Source organism: Coffea arabica, chromosome 11e (assembly GCF_036785885.1).
Source record: "Coffea arabica cultivar ET-39 chromosome 11e, Coffea Arabica ET-39 HiFi, whole genome shotgun sequence".
NCBI lineage: Eukaryota > Viridiplantae > Streptophyta > Magnoliopsida > Gentianales > Rubiaceae > Coffea > Coffea arabica.
This window is the reverse complement of record NC_092331.1, coordinates 33,146,368-33,161,207: the sequence shown is the minus strand read 5'-3', so window position 1 is coordinate 33,161,207 and position 14,840 is coordinate 33,146,368. Positions and strand designations below refer to the sequence as shown.

Below are 14,840 nucleotides of genomic sequence, written 5' to 3'. Positions count from 1 at the left end.
CGCTTCGACAAGAAGCAAAATATTAAGCAATCGTTCCGACGGAGCTAAATTACTACAGGATAAAGAACGAATAGGAAAAATTTGGATTTCGAAACAAAAAAGAGGGGGGTGCAACACGAGGACTTCCCAGGGGGTCACCAATCCAAGTACTACTCTCGCCCAAACACGCTTAATTTCGAAGTTCTGATGGGATCCGGTGCATTAGTGCTGGTATGATCGCACCCGCCATATTCCTTTCGCTTTATTCTTTTAAACTACCCGTCCTGCGAAGCAGTGTGGCTTTTCTAGACCGAAATTCATTTTAAGCGTCAATTCAAGCATTTTCCTATTATCCTTTTATTTATTTGCTCTCATAATTTTTTTTATATTGATTTGCCCCCTGTTTTTTTCCATCATCCCGCAACTGTAAATTATCATGAAATCAATCCTTCACGCTTGCGCTGATACATTTGCGCCGACAAATTTGAGCGACGATTCGGGCTTTGATCGAGCCGTACCGTTCCTGATTTGTCTCGCTTCAGATCCGCCTTCATGCTTCGAGAAGAAGCAAAATATAAAGCAATCGTTCCGAAGGACCTAAATTACTACAGGATAAAGAACGAATAGAAAATTTGAATTTCGAAACAAAAAAGAGAGGGGTGCAACAAGAGGACTTCCCAGGGGGTCACCCATCCTAGTACTACTCTCGCCCAAGCATGCTTAACTTCGGAGTTCTGATGGGATCCGGTGCATTAGTGCTGGTATGATCGCACCCGCCATGTTCCTTTCGCTTTATTCTTTTAAACTACCCCGTCCTGCGAAGCAGTGTGGCTTTTCTAGACCGAAATTCATTTTAAGCGTCAATTCAAGCATTTTCCTATTATCCTTTTATTTATTTGCTTTCATATTTTTTTTGTTATTGATTTGCCCCCTGTTTTTTTCCATCATCCCGCAACTCTAAATTATCATGAAATCAATCCTTCACGCTTGCGCTGATACATTTGCGCCGACAAATTTGAGCGACGATCCGGGCTTTGATCGAGCCGTACCGTTCCTGATTTGTCTCGCGCCTTCAGATCCTCCTTCACGCTTCGACAAGAAGCAAAATATTAAGCAATCGTTCCGACGGAGCTAAATTACTACAGGATAAAGAACGAATAGGAAATTTGGATTTCGAAACAAAAAAGAGAGGGGTGCAACACGAGGACTTCCCAGGGGGTCACCAATCCAAGTACTACTCTCGCCCAAACACGCTTAATTTTGAAGTTCTGATGGGATCCGGTGCATTAGTGCTGGTATGATCGCACCCGCCATATTCCTTTCGCTTTATTCTTTTAAACTACCCCGTCCTGCGAAGCAGTGTGGCTTTTCTAGACCGAAATTCATTTTAAGCGTCAATTCAAGCATTTTCCTATTATCCTTTTATTTATTTGCTTTCATAATTTTTTTTATATTGATTTGCCCCCTGTTTTTTTCCATCATCCCGCAACTCTAAATTATCATGAAATCAATCATTCACGCTTGCGCTGATACATTTGCGCCGACAAATTTGAGCGACGATTCGGGCTTTGATCGAGCCGTACCGTTCCTGATTTGTCTCGCTTCAGATCCTCCTTCATGCTTCGAGAAGAAGCAAAATATAAAGCAATCGTTCCGAAGGACCTAAATTACTACAGGATAAAGAACGAATAGAAAATTTGAATTTCGAAACAAAAAAGAGAGGGGTGCAACAAGAGGACTTCCCAGGGGGTCACCCATCCTAGTACTACTCTCGCCCAAGCATGCTTAACTTCGGAGTTCTGATGGGATCCGGTGCATTAGTGCTGGTATGATCGCACCCGCCATGTTCCTTTCGCTTTATTCTTTTAAACTACCCCGTCCTGCGAAGCAGTGTGGCTTTTCTAGACCGAAATTCATTTTAAGCGTCAATTCAAGCATTTTCCTATTATCCTTTTATTTATTTGCTTTCATATTTTTTTTTGTTATTGATTTACCCCCGGTTTTTTTCCATCATCCCGCAACTCTAAATTATCATGAAATCAATCCTTCACGCTTGCGCTGATACATTTGCGCCGACAAATTTGAGCGACGATCCGGGCTTTGATCGAGCCGTACCGTTCCTGATTTGTCTCGCACCTTCAGATCCTCCTTCACGCTTCGACAAGAAGCAAAATATTAAGCAATCGTTCCGAATGAGCTAAATTACTACAGGATAAAGAACGAATAGGAAATTTGGATTTCGAAACAAAAAAGAGAGGGGTGCAACACGAGGACTTCCCAGGGGGTCACCAATCCAAGTACTACTCTCGCCCAAACACGCTTAATTTCGAAGTTCTGATGGGATCCGGTGCATTAGTGCTGGTATGATCGCACCCGCCATATTCCTTTCGCTTTATTCTTTTAAACTACCCCGTCCTGCGAAGCAGTGTGGCTTTTCTAGACCGAAATTCATTTTAAGCGTCAATTCAAGCATTTTCCTATTATCCTTTTATTTATTTGCTCTCATAATTTTTTTTATATTGATTTGCCCCCTGTTTTTTTCCATCATCCCGCAACTCTAAATTATCATGAAATCAATCCTTCACGCTTGCGCTGATACATTTGCGCCGACAAATTTGAGCGACGATTCGGGCTTTGATCGAGCCGTACCGTTCCTGATTTGTCTCGCTTCAGATCCGCCTTCATGCTTCGAGAAGAAGCAAAATATAAAGCAATCGTTCCGAAGGACCTAAATTACTACAGGATAAAGAACGAATAGAAAATTTGAATTTCGAAACAAAAAAGAGAGGGGTGCAACAAGAGGACTTCCCAGGGGGTCACCCATCCTAGTACTACTCTCGCCCAAGCATGCTTAACTTCGGAGTTCTGATGGGATCCGGTGCATTAGTGCTGGTATGATCGCACCCGCCATGTTCCTTTCGCTTTATTCTTTTAAACTACCCCGTCCTGCGAAGCAGTGTGGCTTTTCTAGACCGAAATTCATTTTAAGCGTCAATTCAAGTATTTTCCTATTATCCTTTTATTTATTTGCTTTCATATTTTTTTTGTTATTGATTTGCCCCCTGTTTTTTTCCATCATCCCGCAACTCTAAATTATCATGAAATCAATCCTTCACGCTTGCGCTGATACATTTGCGCCGACAAATTTGAGCGACGATCCGGGCTTTGATCGAGCCGTACCGTTCCTGATTTGTCTCGCGCCTTCAGATCCTCCTTCACGCTTCGACAAGAAGCAAAATATTAAGCAATCGTTCCGACGGAGCTAAATTACTACAGGATAAAGAACGAATAGGAAATTTGGATTTCGAAACAAAAAAGAGAGGGGTGCAACACGAGGACTTCCCAGGGGGTCACCAATCCAAGTACTACTCTCGCCCAAACACGCTTAATTTCGAAGTTCTGATGGGATCCGGTGCATTAGTGCTGGTATGATCGCACCCGCCATATTCCTTTCGCTTTATTCTTTTAAACTACCCCGTCCTGCGAAGCAGTGTGGCTTTTCTAGACCGAAATTCATTTTAAGCGTCAATTCAAGCATTTTCCTATTATCCTTTTATTTATTTGCTTTCATAATTTTTTTTATATTGATTTGCCCCCTGTTTTTTTCCATCATCCCGCAACTCTAAATTATCATGAAATCAATCATTCACGCTTGCGCTGATACATTTGCGCCGACAAATTTGAGCGACGATTCGGGCTTTGATCGAGCCGTACCGTTCCTGATTTGTCTCGCTTCAGATCCTCCTTCATGCTTCGAGAAGAAGCAAAATATAAAGCAATCGTTCCGAAGGACCTAAATTACTACAGGATAAAGAACGAATAGAAAATTTGAATTTCGAAACAAAAAAGAGAGGGGTGCAACAAGAGGACTTCCCAGGGGGTCACCCATCCTAGTACTACTCTCGCCCAAGCATGCTTAACTTCGGAGTTCTGATGGGATCCGGTGCATTAGTGCTGGTATGATCGCACCCGCCATGTTCCTTTCGCTTTATTCTTTTAAACTACCCCGTCCTGCGAAGCAGTGTGGCTTTTCTAGACCGAAATTCATTTTAAGCGTCAATTCAAGCATTTTCCTATTATCCTTTTATTTATTTGCTTTCATATTTTTTTTTGTTATTGATTTGCCCCCTGTTTTTTTCCATCATCCCGCAACTCTAAATTATCATGAAATCAATCCTTCACGCTTGCGCTGATACATTTGCGCCGACAAATTTGAGCGACGATCCGGGCTTTGATCGAGCCGTACCGTTCCTGATTTGTCTCGCGCCTTCAGATCCTCCTTCACGCTTCGACAAGAAGCAAAATATTAAGCAATCGTTCCGAATGAGCTAAATTACTACAGGATAAAGAACGAATAGGAAATTTGGATTTCGAAACAAAAAAGAGAGGGGTGCAACACGAGGACTTCCCAGGGGGTCACCAATCCAAGTACTACTCTCGCCCAAACACGCTTAATTTCGATGTTCTGATGGGATCCGGTGCATTAGTGCTGGTATGATCGCACCCGCCATATTCCTTTCGCTTTATTCTTTTAAACTACCCCGTCCTGCGAAGCAGTGTGGCTTTTCTAGACCAAAATTCATTTTAAGCGTCAATTCAAGCATTTTCCTATTATCCTTTTATTTATTTGCTTTCATAATTTTTTTTATATTGATTTGCCCCCTGTTTTTTTCCATTATCCCGCAACTCTAAATTATCATGAAATCAATCCTTCACGCTTGCGCTGATACATTTGCGCCGACAAATTTGAGCGACGATTCGGGCTTTGATCGAGCCGTACCGTTCCTGATTTGTCTCGCTTCAGATCCGCCTTCATGCTTCGAGAAGAAGCAAAATATAAAGCAATCGTTCCGAAGGACCTAAATTACTACAGGATAAAGAACGAATAGAAAATTTGAATTTCGAAACAAAAAAGAGAGGGGTGCAACAAGAGGACTTCCCAGGGGGTCACCCATCCTAGTACTACTCTCGCCCAAGCATGCTTAACTTCGGAGTTCTGATGGGATCCGGTGCATTAGTGCTGGTATGATCGCACCCGCCATGTTCCTTTCGCTTTATTCTTTTAAACTACCCCGTCCTGCGAAGCAGTGTGGCTTTTCTAGACCGAAATTCATTTTAAGCGTCAATTCAAGCATTTTCCTATTATCCTTTTATTTATTTGCTTTCATATTTTTTTTTGTTATTGATTTGCCCCCTGTTTTTTTCCATCATCCCGCAACTCTAAATTATCATGAAATCAATCATTCACGCTTGCGCTGATACATTTGCGCCGACAAATTTGAGCGACGATCCGGGCTTTGATCGAGCCGTACCGTTCCTGATTTGTATCGCGCCTTCAGATCCTCCTTCACGCTTCGACAAGAAGCAAAATATTAAGCAATCGTTCCGACGGAGCTAAATTACTGCAGGATAAAGAACGAATAGGAAATTTGGATTTCGAAACAAAAGAGAGAGGGGTGCAACACGAGGACTTCCCAGGGGGTCACCAATCCAAGTACTACTCTCGCCCAAACACGCTTAATTTCGAAGTTCTGATGGGATCCGGTGCATTAGTGCTGGTATGATCGCACCCGCCATATTCCTTTCGCTTTATTCTTTTAAACTACCCCGTCCTGCGAAGCAGTGTGGCTTTTCTAGATCGAAATTCATTTTAAGCGTCAATTCAAGCATTTTCCTATTATCCTTTTATTTATTTGCTTTCATATTTTTTTTTGTTATTGATTTGCCCCCTGTTTTTTTCCATCATCCCGCAACTCTAAATTATCATGAAATCAATCCTTCACGCTTGCGCTGATACATTTGCGCCGACAAATTTGAGCGACGATCCGGGCTTTGATCGAGCCGTACCGTTCCTGATTTGTCTCGCGCCTTCAGATCCTCCTTCACGCTTCGACAAGAAGCAAAATATTAAGCAATCGTTCCGACGGAGCTAAATTACTACAGGATAAAGAACGAATAGGAAATTTGGATTTCGAAACAAAAAAGAGAGGGGTGCAACAAGAGGACTTCCCAGGGGGTCACCCATCCTAGTACTACTCTCGCCCAAGCATGCTTAACTTCGGAGTTCTGATGGGATCCGGTGCATTAGTGCTGGTATGATCGCACCCGCCATGTTCCTTTCGCTTTATTCTTTTAAACTACCCCGTCCTGCGAAGCAGTGTGGCTTTTCTAGACCGAAATTCATTTTAAGCGTCAATTCAAGCATTTTCCTATTATCCTTTTATTTATTTGCTTTCATATTTTTTTTTGTTATTGATTTGCCCCCTGTTTTTTTCCATCATCCCGCAACTCTAAATTATCATGAAATCAATCCTTCACGCTTGCGCTGATACATTTGCGCCGACAAATTTGAGCGACGATCCGGGCTTTGATCGAGCCGTACCGTTCCTGATTTGTCTCGCGCCTTCAGATCCTCCTTCACGCTTCGACAAGAAGCAAAATATTAAGCAATCGTTCCGACGGAGCTAAATTACTGCAGGATAAAGAACGAATAGGAAATTTGGATTTCGAAACAAAAGAGAGAGGGGTGCAACACGAGGACTTCCCAGGGGGTCACCAATCCAAGTACTACTCTCGCCCAAACACGCTTAATTTCGAAGTTCTGATGGGATCCGGTGCATTAGTGCTGGTATGATCGCACCCGCCATATTCCTTTCGCTTTATTCTTTTAAACTACCCCGTCCTGCGAAGCAGTGTGGCTTTTCTAGATCGAAATTCATTTTAAGCGTCAATTCAAGCATTTTCCTATTATCCTTTTATTTATTTGCTTTCATATTTTTTTTTGTTATTGATTTGCCCCCTGTTTTTTTCCATCATCCCGCAACTCTAAATTATCATGAAATCAATCCTTCACGCTTGCGCTGATACATTTGCGCCGACAAATTTGAGCGACGATCCGGGCTTTGATCGAGCCGTACCGTTCCTGATTTGTCTCGCGCCTTCAGATCCTCCTTCACGCTTCGACAAGAAGCAAAATATTAAGCAATCGTTCCGACGGAGCTAAATTACTACAGGATAAAGAACGAATAGGAAAAATTTGGATTTCGAAACAAAAAAGAGGGGGGTGCAACACGAGGACTTCCCAGGGGGTCACCAATCCAAGTACTACTCTCGCCCAAACACGCTTAATTTCGAAGTTCTGATGGGATCCGGTGCATTAGTGCTGGTATGATCGCACCCGCCATATTCCTTTCGCTTTATTCTTTTAAACTACCCGTCCTGCGAAGCAGTGTGGCTTTTCTAGACCGAAATTCATTTTAAGCGTCAATTCAAGCATTTTCCTATTATCCTTTTATTTATTTGCTCTCATAATTTTTTTTATATTGATTTGCCCCCTGTTTTTTTCCATCATCCCGCAACTGTAAATTATCATGAAATCAATCCTTCACGCTTGCGCTGATACATTTGCGCCGACAAATTTGAGCGACGATTCGGGCTTTGATCGAGCCGTACCGTTCCTGATTTGTCTCGCTTCAGATCCGCCTTCATGCTTCGAGAAGAAGCAAAATATAAAGCAATCGTTCCGAAGGACCTAAATTACTACAGGATAAAGAACGAATAGAAAATTTGAATTTCGAAACAAAAAAGAGAGGGGTGCAACAAGAGGACTTCCCAGGGGGTCACCCATCCTAGTACTACTCTCGCCCAAGCATGCTTAACTTCGGAGTTCTGATGGGATCCGGTGCATTAGTGCTGGTATGATCGCACCCGCCATGTTCCTTTCGCTTTATTCTTTTAAACTACCCCGTCCTGCGAAGCAGTGTGGCTTTTCTAGACCGAAATTCATTTTAAGCGTCAATTCAAGCATTTTCCTATTATCCTTTTATTTATTTGCTTTCATATTTTTTTTGTTATTGATTTGCCCCCTGTTTTTTTCCATCATCCCGCAACTCTAAATTATCATGAAATCAATCCTTCACGCTTGCGCTGATACATTTGCGCCGACAAATTTGAGCGACGATCCGGGCTTTGATCGAGCCGTACCGTTCCTGATTTGTCTCGCGCCTTCAGATCCTCCTTCACGCTTCGACAAGAAGCAAAATATTAAGCAATCGTTCCGACGGAGCTAAATTACTACAGGATAAAGAACGAATAGGAAATTTGGATTTCGAAACAAAAAAGAGAGGGGTGCAACACGAGGACTTCCCAGGGGGTCACCAATCCAAGTACTACTCTCGCCCAAACACGCTTAATTTCGAAGTTCTGATGGGATCCGGTGCATTAGTGCTGGTATGATCGCACCCACCATATTCCTTTCGCTTTATTCTTTTAAACTACCCCGTCCTGCGAAGCAGTGTGGCTTTTCTAGACCGAAATTCATTTTAAGCGTCAATTCAAGCATTTTCCTATTATCCTTTTATTTATTTGCTTTCATATTTTTTTTTGTTATTGATTTGCCCCCTGTTTTTTTCCATCATCCCACAACTCTAAATTATCATGAAATCAATCCTTCACGCTTGCGCTGATACATTTGCGCCGACAAATTTGAGCGACGATCCGGGCTTTGATCGAGCCGTACCGTTCCTGATTTGTCTCGCGCCTTCATATCCTCCTTCACGCTTCGACAAGAAGCAAAATATTAAGCAATCGTTCCGACGGAGCTAAATTACTACAGGATAAAGAACGAATAGGAAAAATTTGGATTTCGAAACAAAAAAGAGGGGGGTGCAACACGAGGACTTCCCAGGGGGTCACCAATCCAAGTACTACTCTCGCCCAAACACGCTTAATTTCGAAGTTCTGATGGGATCCGGTGCATTAGTGCTGGTATGATCGCACCCGCCATATTCCTTTCGCTTTATTCTTTTAAACTACCCGTCCTGCGAAGCAGTGTGGCTTTTCTAGACCGAAATTCATTTTAAGCGTCAATTCAAGCATTTTCCTATTATCCTTTTATTTATTTGCTCTCATAATTTTTTTTATATTGATTTGCCCCCTGTTTTTTTCCATCATCCCGCAACTGTAAATTATCATGAAATCAATCCTTCACGCTTGCGCTGATACATTTGCGCCGACAAATTTGAGCGACGATTCGGGCTTTGATCGAGCCGTACCGTTCCTGATTTGTCTCGCTTCAGATCCGCCTTCATGCTTCGAGAAGAAGCAAAATATAAAGCAATCGTTCCGAAGGACCTAAATTACTACAGGATAAAGAACGAATAGAAAATTTGAATTTCGAAACAAAAAAGAGAGGGGTGCAACAAGAGGACTTCCCAGGGGGTCACCCATCCTAGTACTACTCTCGCCCAAGCATGCTTAACTTCGGAGTTCTGATGGGATCCGGTGCATTAGTGCTGGTATGATCGCACCCGCCATGTTCCTTTCGCTTTATTCTTTTAAACTACCCCGTCCTGCGAAGCAGTGTGGCTTTTCTAGACCGAAATTCATTTTAAGCGTCAATTCAAGCATTTTCCTATTATCCTTTTATTTATTTGCTTTCATATTTTTTTTGTTATTGATTTGCCCCCTGTTTTTTTCCATCATCCCGCAACTCTAAATTATCATGAAATCAATCCTTCACGCTTGCGCTGATACATTTGCGCCGACAAATTTGAGCGACGATCCGGGCTTTGATCGAGCCGTACCGTTCCTGATTTGTCTCGCGCCTTCAAATCCTCCTTCACGCTTCGACAAGAAGCAAAATATTAAGCAATCGTTCCGACGGAGCTAAATTACTACAGGATAAAGAACGAATAGGAAATTTGGATTTCGAAACAAAAAAGAGAGGGGTGCAACACGAGGACTTCCCAGGGGGTCACCAATCCAAGTACTACTCTCGCCCAAACACGCTTAATTTTGAAGTTCTGATGGGATCCGGTGCATTAGTGCTGGTATGATCGCACCCGCCATATTCCTTTCGCTTTATTCTTTTAAACTACCCCGTCCTGCGAAGCAGTGTGGCTTTTCTAGACCGAAATTCATTTTAAGCGTCAATTCAAGCATTTTCCTATTATCCTTTTATTTATTTGCTTTCATAATTTTTTTTATATTGATTTGCCCCCTGTTTTTTTCCATCATCCCGCAACTCTAAATTATCATGAAATCAATCATTCACGCTTTCGCTGATACATTTGCGCCGACAAATTTGAGCGACGATTCGGGCTTTGATCGAGCCGTACCGTTCCTGATTTGTCTCGCTTCAGATCCTCCTTCATGCTTCGAGAAGAAGCAAAATATAAAGCAATCGTTCCGAAGGACCTAAATTACTACAGGATAAAGAACGAATAGAAAATTTGAATTTCGAAACAAAAAAGAGAGGGGTGCAACAAGAGGACTTCCCAGGGGGTCACCCATCCTAGTACTACTCTCGCCCAAGCATGCTTAACTTCGGAGTTCTGATGGGATCCGGTGCATTAGTGCTGGTATGATCGCACCCGCCATGTTCCTTTCGCTTTATTCTTTTAAACTACCCCGTCCTGCGAAGCAGTGTGGCTTTTCTAGACCGAAATTCATTTTAAGCGTCAATTCAAGCATTTTCCTATTATCCTTTTATTTATTTGCTTTCATATTTTTTTTTGTTATTGATTTACCCCCGGTTTTTTTCCATCATCCCGCAACTCTAAATTATCATGAAATCAATCCTTCACGCTTGCGCTGATACATTTGCGCCGACAAATTTGAGCGACGATCCGGGCTTTGATCGAGCCGTACCGTTCCTGATTTGTCTCGCACCTTCAGATCCTCCTTCACGCTTCGACAAGAAGCAAAATATTAAGCAATCGTTCCGAATGAGCTAAATTACTACAGGATAAAGAACGAATAGGAAATTTGGATTTCGAAACAAAAAAGAGAGGGGTGCAACACGAGGACTTCCCAGGGGGTCACCAATCCAAGTACTACTCTCGCCCAAACACGCTTAATTTCGAAGTTCTGATGGGATCCGGTGCATTAGTGCTGGTATGATCGCACCCGCCATATTCCTTTCGCTTTATTCTTTTAAACTACCCCGTCCTGCGAAGCAGTGTGGCTTTTCTAGACCGAAATTCATTTTAAGCGTCAATTCAAGCATTTTCCTATTATCCTTTTATTTATTTGCTCTCATAATTTTTTTTATATTGATTTGCCCCCTGTTTTTTTCCATCATCCCGCAACTCTAAATTATCATGAAATCAATCCTTCACGCTTGCGCTGATACATTTGCGCCGACAAATTTGAGCGACGATTCGGGCTTTGATCGAGCCGTACCGTTCCTGATTTGTCTCGCTTCAGATCCGCCTTCATGCTTCGAGAAGAAGCAAAATATAAAGCAATCGTTCCGAAGGACCTAAATTACTACAGGATAAAGAACGAATAGAAAATTTGAATTTCGAAACAAAAAAGAGAGGGGTGCAACAAGAGGACTTCCCAGGGGGTCACCCATCCTAGTACTACTCTCGCCCAAGCATGCTTAACTTCGGAGTTCTGATGGGATCCGGTGCATTAGTGCTGGTATGATCGCACCCGCCATGTTCCTTTCGCTTTATTCTTTTAAACTACCCCGTCCTGCGAAGCAGTGTGGCTTTTCTAGACCGAAATTCATTTTAAGCGTCAATTCAAGTATTTTCCTATTATCCTTTTATTTATTTGCTTTCATATTTTTTTTGTTATTGATTTGCCCCCTGTTTTTTTCCATCATCCCGCAACTCTAAATTATCATGAAATCAATCCTTCACGCTTGCGCTGATACATTTGCGCCGACAAATTTGAGCGACGATCCGGGCTTTGATCGAGCCGTACCGTTCCTGATTTGTCTCGCGCCTTCAGATCCTCCTTCACGCTTCGACAAGAAGCAAAATATTAAGCAATCGTTCCGACGGAGCTAAATTACTACAGGATAAAGAACGAATAGGAAATTTGGATTTCGAAACAAAAAAGAGAGGGGTGCAACACGAGGACTTCCCAGGGGGTCACCAATCCAAGTACTACTCTCGCCCAAACACGCTTAATTTCGAAGTTCTGATGGGATCCGGTGCATTAGTGCTGGTATGATCGCACCCGCCATATTCCTTTCGCTTTATTCTTTTAAACTACCCCGTCCTGCGAAGCAGTGTGGCTTTTCTAGACCGAAATTCATTTTAAGCGTCAATTCAAGCATTTTCCTATTATCCTTTTATTTATTTGCTTTCATAATTTTTTTTATATTGATTTGCCCCCTGTTTTTTTCCATCATCCCGCAACTCTAAATTATCATGAAATCAATCATTCACGCTTGCGCTGATACATTTGCGCCGACAAATTTGAGCGACGATTCGGGCTTTGATCGAGCCGTACCGTTCCTGATTTGTCTCGCTTCAGATCCTCCTTCATGCTTCGAGAAGAAGCAAAATATAAAGCAATCGTTCCGAAGGACCTAAATTACTACAGGATAAAGAACGAATAGAAAATTTGAATTTCGAAACAAAAAAGAGAGGGGTGCAACAAGAGGACTTCCCAGGGGGTCACCCATCCTAGTACTACTCTCGCCCAAGCATGCTTAACTTCGGAGTTCTGATGGGATCCGGTGCATTAGTGCTGGTATGATCGCACCCGCCATGTTCCTTTCGCTTTATTCTTTTAAACTACCCCGTCCTGCGAAGCAGTGTGGCTTTTCTAGACCGAAATTCATTTTAAGCGTCAATTCAAGCATTTTCCTATTATCCTTTTATTTATTTGCTTTCATATTTTTTTTTGTTATTGATTTGCCCCCTGTTTTTTTCCATCATCCCGCAACTCTAAATTATCATGAAATCAATCCTTCACGCTTGCGCTGATACATTTGCGCCGACAAATTTGAGCGACGATCCGGGCTTTGATCGAGCCGTACCGTTCCTGATTTGTCTCGCGCCTTCAGATCCTCCTTCACGCTTCGACAAGAAGCAAAATATTAAGCAATCGTTCCGAATGAGCTAAATTACTACAGGATAAAGAACGAATAGGAAATTTGGATTTCGAAACAAAAAAGAGAGGGGTGCAACACGAGGACTTCCCAGGGGGTCACCAATCCAAGTACTACTCTCGCCCAAACACGCTTAATTTCGATGTTCTGATGGGATCCGGTGCATTAGTGCTGGTATGATCGCACCCGCCATATTCCTTTCGCTTTATTCTTTTAAACTACCCCGTCCTGCGAAGCAGTGTGGCTTTTCTAGACCAAAATTCATTTTAAGCGTCAATTCAAGCATTTTCCTATTATCCTTTTATTTATTTGCTTTCATAATTTTTTTTATATTGATTTGCCCCCTGTTTTTTTCCATTATCCCGCAACTCTAAATTATCATGAAATCAATCCTTCACGCTTGCGCTGATACATTTGCGCCGACAAATTTGAGCGACGATTCGGGCTTTGATCGAGCCGTACCGTTCCTGATTTGTCTCGCTTCAGATCCGCCTTCATGCTTCGAGAAGAAGCAAAATATAAAGCAATCGTTCCGAAGGACCTAAATTACTACAGGATAAAGAACGAATAGAAAATTTGAATTTCGAAACAAAAAAGAGAGGGGTGCAACAAGAGGACTTCCCAGGGGGTCACCCATCCTAGTACTACTCTCGCCCAAGCATGCTTAACTTCGGAGTTCTGATGGGATCCGGTGCATTAGTGCTGGTATGATCGCACCCGCCATGTTCCTTTCGCTTTATTCTTTTAAACTACCCCGTCCTGCGAAGCAGTGTGGCTTTTCTAGACCGAAATTCATTTTAAGCGTCAATTCAAGCATTTTCCTATTATCCTTTTATTTATTTGCTTTCATATTTTTTTTTGTTATTGATTTGCCCCCTGTTTTTTTCCATCATCCCGCAACTCTAAATTATCATGAAATCAATCATTCACGCTTGCGCTGATACATTTGCGCCGACAAATTTGAGCGACGATCCGGGCTTTGATCGAGCCGTACCGTTCCTGATTTGTATCGCGCCTTCAGATCCTCCTTCACGCTTCGACAAGAAGCAAAATATTAAGCAATCGTTCCGACGGAGCTAAATTACTGCAGGATAAAGAACGAATAGGAAATTTGGATTTCGAAACAAAAGAGAGAGGGGTGCAACACGAGGACTTCCCAGGGGGTCACCAATCCAAGTACTACTCTCGCCCAAACACGCTTAATTTCGAAGTTCTGATGGGATCCGGTGCATTAGTGCTGGTATGATCGCACCCGCCATATTCCTTTCGCTTTATTCTTTTAAACTACCCCGTCCTGCGAAGCAGTGTGGCTTTTCTAGATCGAAATTCATTTTAAGCGTCAATTCAAGCATTTTCCTATTATCCTTTTATTTATTTGCTTTCATATTTTTTTTTGTTATTGATTTGCCCCCTGTTTTTTTCCATCATCCCGCAACTCTAAATTATCATGAAATCAATCCTTCACGCTTGCGCTGATACATTTGCGCCGACAAATTTGAGCGACGATCCGGGCTTTGATCGAGCCGTACCGTTCCTGATTTGTCTCGCGCCTTCAGATCCTCCTTCACGCTTCGACAAGAAGCAAAATATTAAGCAATCGTTCCGACGGAGCTAAATTACTACAGGATAAAGAACGAATAGGAAATTTGGATTTCGAAACAAAAAAGAGAGGGGTGCAACAAGAGGACTTCCCAGGGGGTCACCCATCCTAGTACTACTCTCGCCCAAGCATGCTTAACTTCGGAGTTCTGATGGGATCCGGTGCATTAGTGCTGGTATGATCGCACCCGCCATGTTCCTTTCGCTTTATTCTTTTAAACTACCCCGTCCTGCGAAGCAGTGTGGCTTTTCTAGACCGAAATTCATTTTAAGCGTCAATTCAAGCATTTTCCTATTATCCTTTTATTTATTTGCTTTCATATTTTTTTTTGTTATTGATTTGCCCCCTGTTTTTTTCCATCATCCCGCAACTCTAAATTATCATGAAATCAATCCTTCACGCTTGCGC

General features: G+C 42.4%; 28 non-coding genes across 28 annotated transcripts; all 28 read right to left on the bottom strand.

Moving 5' to 3' along the window:
* Positions 1-105: 105 nt before the first annotated feature.
* Positions 106-224, bottom strand: LOC140022283 (5S ribosomal RNA). The gene has a single exon (XR_011826265.1). It is a non-coding gene; the product is annotated as a 5S ribosomal RNA (ribosomal RNA).
* Positions 225-635: 411 nt separating this feature from the next.
* On the bottom strand, positions 636-754 carry LOC140031758 (5S ribosomal RNA). The gene has a single exon (XR_011835681.1). It is a non-coding gene; the product is annotated as a 5S ribosomal RNA (ribosomal RNA).
* A 415-nt stretch (positions 755-1,169) lies between these two features.
* Positions 1,170-1,288, bottom strand: LOC140024011 (5S ribosomal RNA). The gene has a single exon (XR_011827978.1). It is a non-coding gene; the product is annotated as a 5S ribosomal RNA (ribosomal RNA).
* A 412-nt stretch (positions 1,289-1,700) lies between these two features.
* Positions 1,701-1,819, bottom strand: LOC140031757 (5S ribosomal RNA). The gene has a single exon (XR_011835680.1). It is a non-coding gene; the product is annotated as a 5S ribosomal RNA (ribosomal RNA).
* Positions 1,820-2,235: 416 nt separating this feature from the next.
* Positions 2,236-2,354, bottom strand: LOC140022282 (5S ribosomal RNA). The gene has a single exon (XR_011826264.1). It is a non-coding gene; the product is annotated as a 5S ribosomal RNA (ribosomal RNA).
* Positions 2,355-2,766: 412 nt separating this feature from the next.
* LOC140031756 (5S ribosomal RNA) lies at positions 2,767-2,885 on the bottom strand. Its single transcript, XR_011835679.1, has one exon. It is a non-coding gene; the product is annotated as a 5S ribosomal RNA (ribosomal RNA).
* Positions 2,886-3,300: 415 nt separating this feature from the next.
* LOC140022281 (5S ribosomal RNA) lies at positions 3,301-3,419 on the bottom strand. Its single transcript, XR_011826263.1, has one exon. It is a non-coding gene; the product is annotated as a 5S ribosomal RNA (ribosomal RNA).
* Positions 3,420-3,831: 412 nt separating this feature from the next.
* On the bottom strand, positions 3,832-3,950 carry LOC140031755 (5S ribosomal RNA). Its single transcript, XR_011835678.1, has one exon. It is a non-coding gene; the product is annotated as a 5S ribosomal RNA (ribosomal RNA).
* A 416-nt stretch (positions 3,951-4,366) lies between these two features.
* On the bottom strand, positions 4,367-4,485 carry LOC140024534 (5S ribosomal RNA). The gene has a single exon (XR_011828508.1). It is a non-coding gene; the product is annotated as a 5S ribosomal RNA (ribosomal RNA).
* A 412-nt stretch (positions 4,486-4,897) lies between these two features.
* On the bottom strand, positions 4,898-5,016 carry LOC140031754 (5S ribosomal RNA). Its single transcript, XR_011835677.1, has one exon. It is a non-coding gene; the product is annotated as a 5S ribosomal RNA (ribosomal RNA).
* Positions 5,017-5,432: 416 nt separating this feature from the next.
* On the bottom strand, positions 5,433-5,551 carry LOC140022280 (5S ribosomal RNA). The gene has a single exon (XR_011826262.1). It is a non-coding gene; the product is annotated as a 5S ribosomal RNA (ribosomal RNA).
* Positions 5,552-5,967: 416 nt separating this feature from the next.
* On the bottom strand, positions 5,968-6,086 carry LOC140031753 (5S ribosomal RNA). Its single transcript, XR_011835676.1, has one exon. It is a non-coding gene; the product is annotated as a 5S ribosomal RNA (ribosomal RNA).
* Positions 6,087-6,502: 416 nt separating this feature from the next.
* Positions 6,503-6,621, bottom strand: LOC140022279 (5S ribosomal RNA). The gene has a single exon (XR_011826261.1). It is a non-coding gene; the product is annotated as a 5S ribosomal RNA (ribosomal RNA).
* A 418-nt stretch (positions 6,622-7,039) lies between these two features.
* Positions 7,040-7,158, bottom strand: LOC140022278 (5S ribosomal RNA). Its single transcript, XR_011826260.1, has one exon. It is a non-coding gene; the product is annotated as a 5S ribosomal RNA (ribosomal RNA).
* Positions 7,159-7,569: 411 nt separating this feature from the next.
* Positions 7,570-7,688, bottom strand: LOC140031752 (5S ribosomal RNA). The gene has a single exon (XR_011835675.1). It is a non-coding gene; the product is annotated as a 5S ribosomal RNA (ribosomal RNA).
* Positions 7,689-8,103: 415 nt separating this feature from the next.
* Positions 8,104-8,222, bottom strand: LOC140022276 (5S ribosomal RNA). Its single transcript, XR_011826258.1, has one exon. It is a non-coding gene; the product is annotated as a 5S ribosomal RNA (ribosomal RNA).
* Positions 8,223-8,640: 418 nt separating this feature from the next.
* LOC140022275 (5S ribosomal RNA) lies at positions 8,641-8,759 on the bottom strand. The gene has a single exon (XR_011826257.1). It is a non-coding gene; the product is annotated as a 5S ribosomal RNA (ribosomal RNA).
* A 411-nt stretch (positions 8,760-9,170) lies between these two features.
* Positions 9,171-9,289, bottom strand: LOC140031750 (5S ribosomal RNA). Its single transcript, XR_011835673.1, has one exon. It is a non-coding gene; the product is annotated as a 5S ribosomal RNA (ribosomal RNA).
* A 415-nt stretch (positions 9,290-9,704) lies between these two features.
* LOC140024010 (5S ribosomal RNA) lies at positions 9,705-9,823 on the bottom strand. Its single transcript, XR_011827977.1, has one exon. It is a non-coding gene; the product is annotated as a 5S ribosomal RNA (ribosomal RNA).
* A 412-nt stretch (positions 9,824-10,235) lies between these two features.
* Positions 10,236-10,354, bottom strand: LOC140031749 (5S ribosomal RNA). The gene has a single exon (XR_011835672.1). It is a non-coding gene; the product is annotated as a 5S ribosomal RNA (ribosomal RNA).
* A 416-nt stretch (positions 10,355-10,770) lies between these two features.
* Positions 10,771-10,889, bottom strand: LOC140022274 (5S ribosomal RNA). The gene has a single exon (XR_011826256.1). It is a non-coding gene; the product is annotated as a 5S ribosomal RNA (ribosomal RNA).
* Positions 10,890-11,301: 412 nt separating this feature from the next.
* On the bottom strand, positions 11,302-11,420 carry LOC140031748 (5S ribosomal RNA). The gene has a single exon (XR_011835671.1). It is a non-coding gene; the product is annotated as a 5S ribosomal RNA (ribosomal RNA).
* Positions 11,421-11,835: 415 nt separating this feature from the next.
* Positions 11,836-11,954, bottom strand: LOC140022273 (5S ribosomal RNA). Its single transcript, XR_011826255.1, has one exon. It is a non-coding gene; the product is annotated as a 5S ribosomal RNA (ribosomal RNA).
* A 412-nt stretch (positions 11,955-12,366) lies between these two features.
* Positions 12,367-12,485, bottom strand: LOC140031747 (5S ribosomal RNA). Its single transcript, XR_011835670.1, has one exon. It is a non-coding gene; the product is annotated as a 5S ribosomal RNA (ribosomal RNA).
* A 416-nt stretch (positions 12,486-12,901) lies between these two features.
* LOC140024533 (5S ribosomal RNA) lies at positions 12,902-13,020 on the bottom strand. The gene has a single exon (XR_011828507.1). It is a non-coding gene; the product is annotated as a 5S ribosomal RNA (ribosomal RNA).
* Positions 13,021-13,432: 412 nt separating this feature from the next.
* LOC140031746 (5S ribosomal RNA) lies at positions 13,433-13,551 on the bottom strand. The gene has a single exon (XR_011835669.1). It is a non-coding gene; the product is annotated as a 5S ribosomal RNA (ribosomal RNA).
* A 416-nt stretch (positions 13,552-13,967) lies between these two features.
* Positions 13,968-14,086, bottom strand: LOC140022272 (5S ribosomal RNA). The gene has a single exon (XR_011826254.1). It is a non-coding gene; the product is annotated as a 5S ribosomal RNA (ribosomal RNA).
* Positions 14,087-14,502: 416 nt separating this feature from the next.
* Positions 14,503-14,621, bottom strand: LOC140031745 (5S ribosomal RNA). Its single transcript, XR_011835668.1, has one exon. It is a non-coding gene; the product is annotated as a 5S ribosomal RNA (ribosomal RNA).
* Positions 14,622-14,840: the final 219 nt, after the last annotated feature.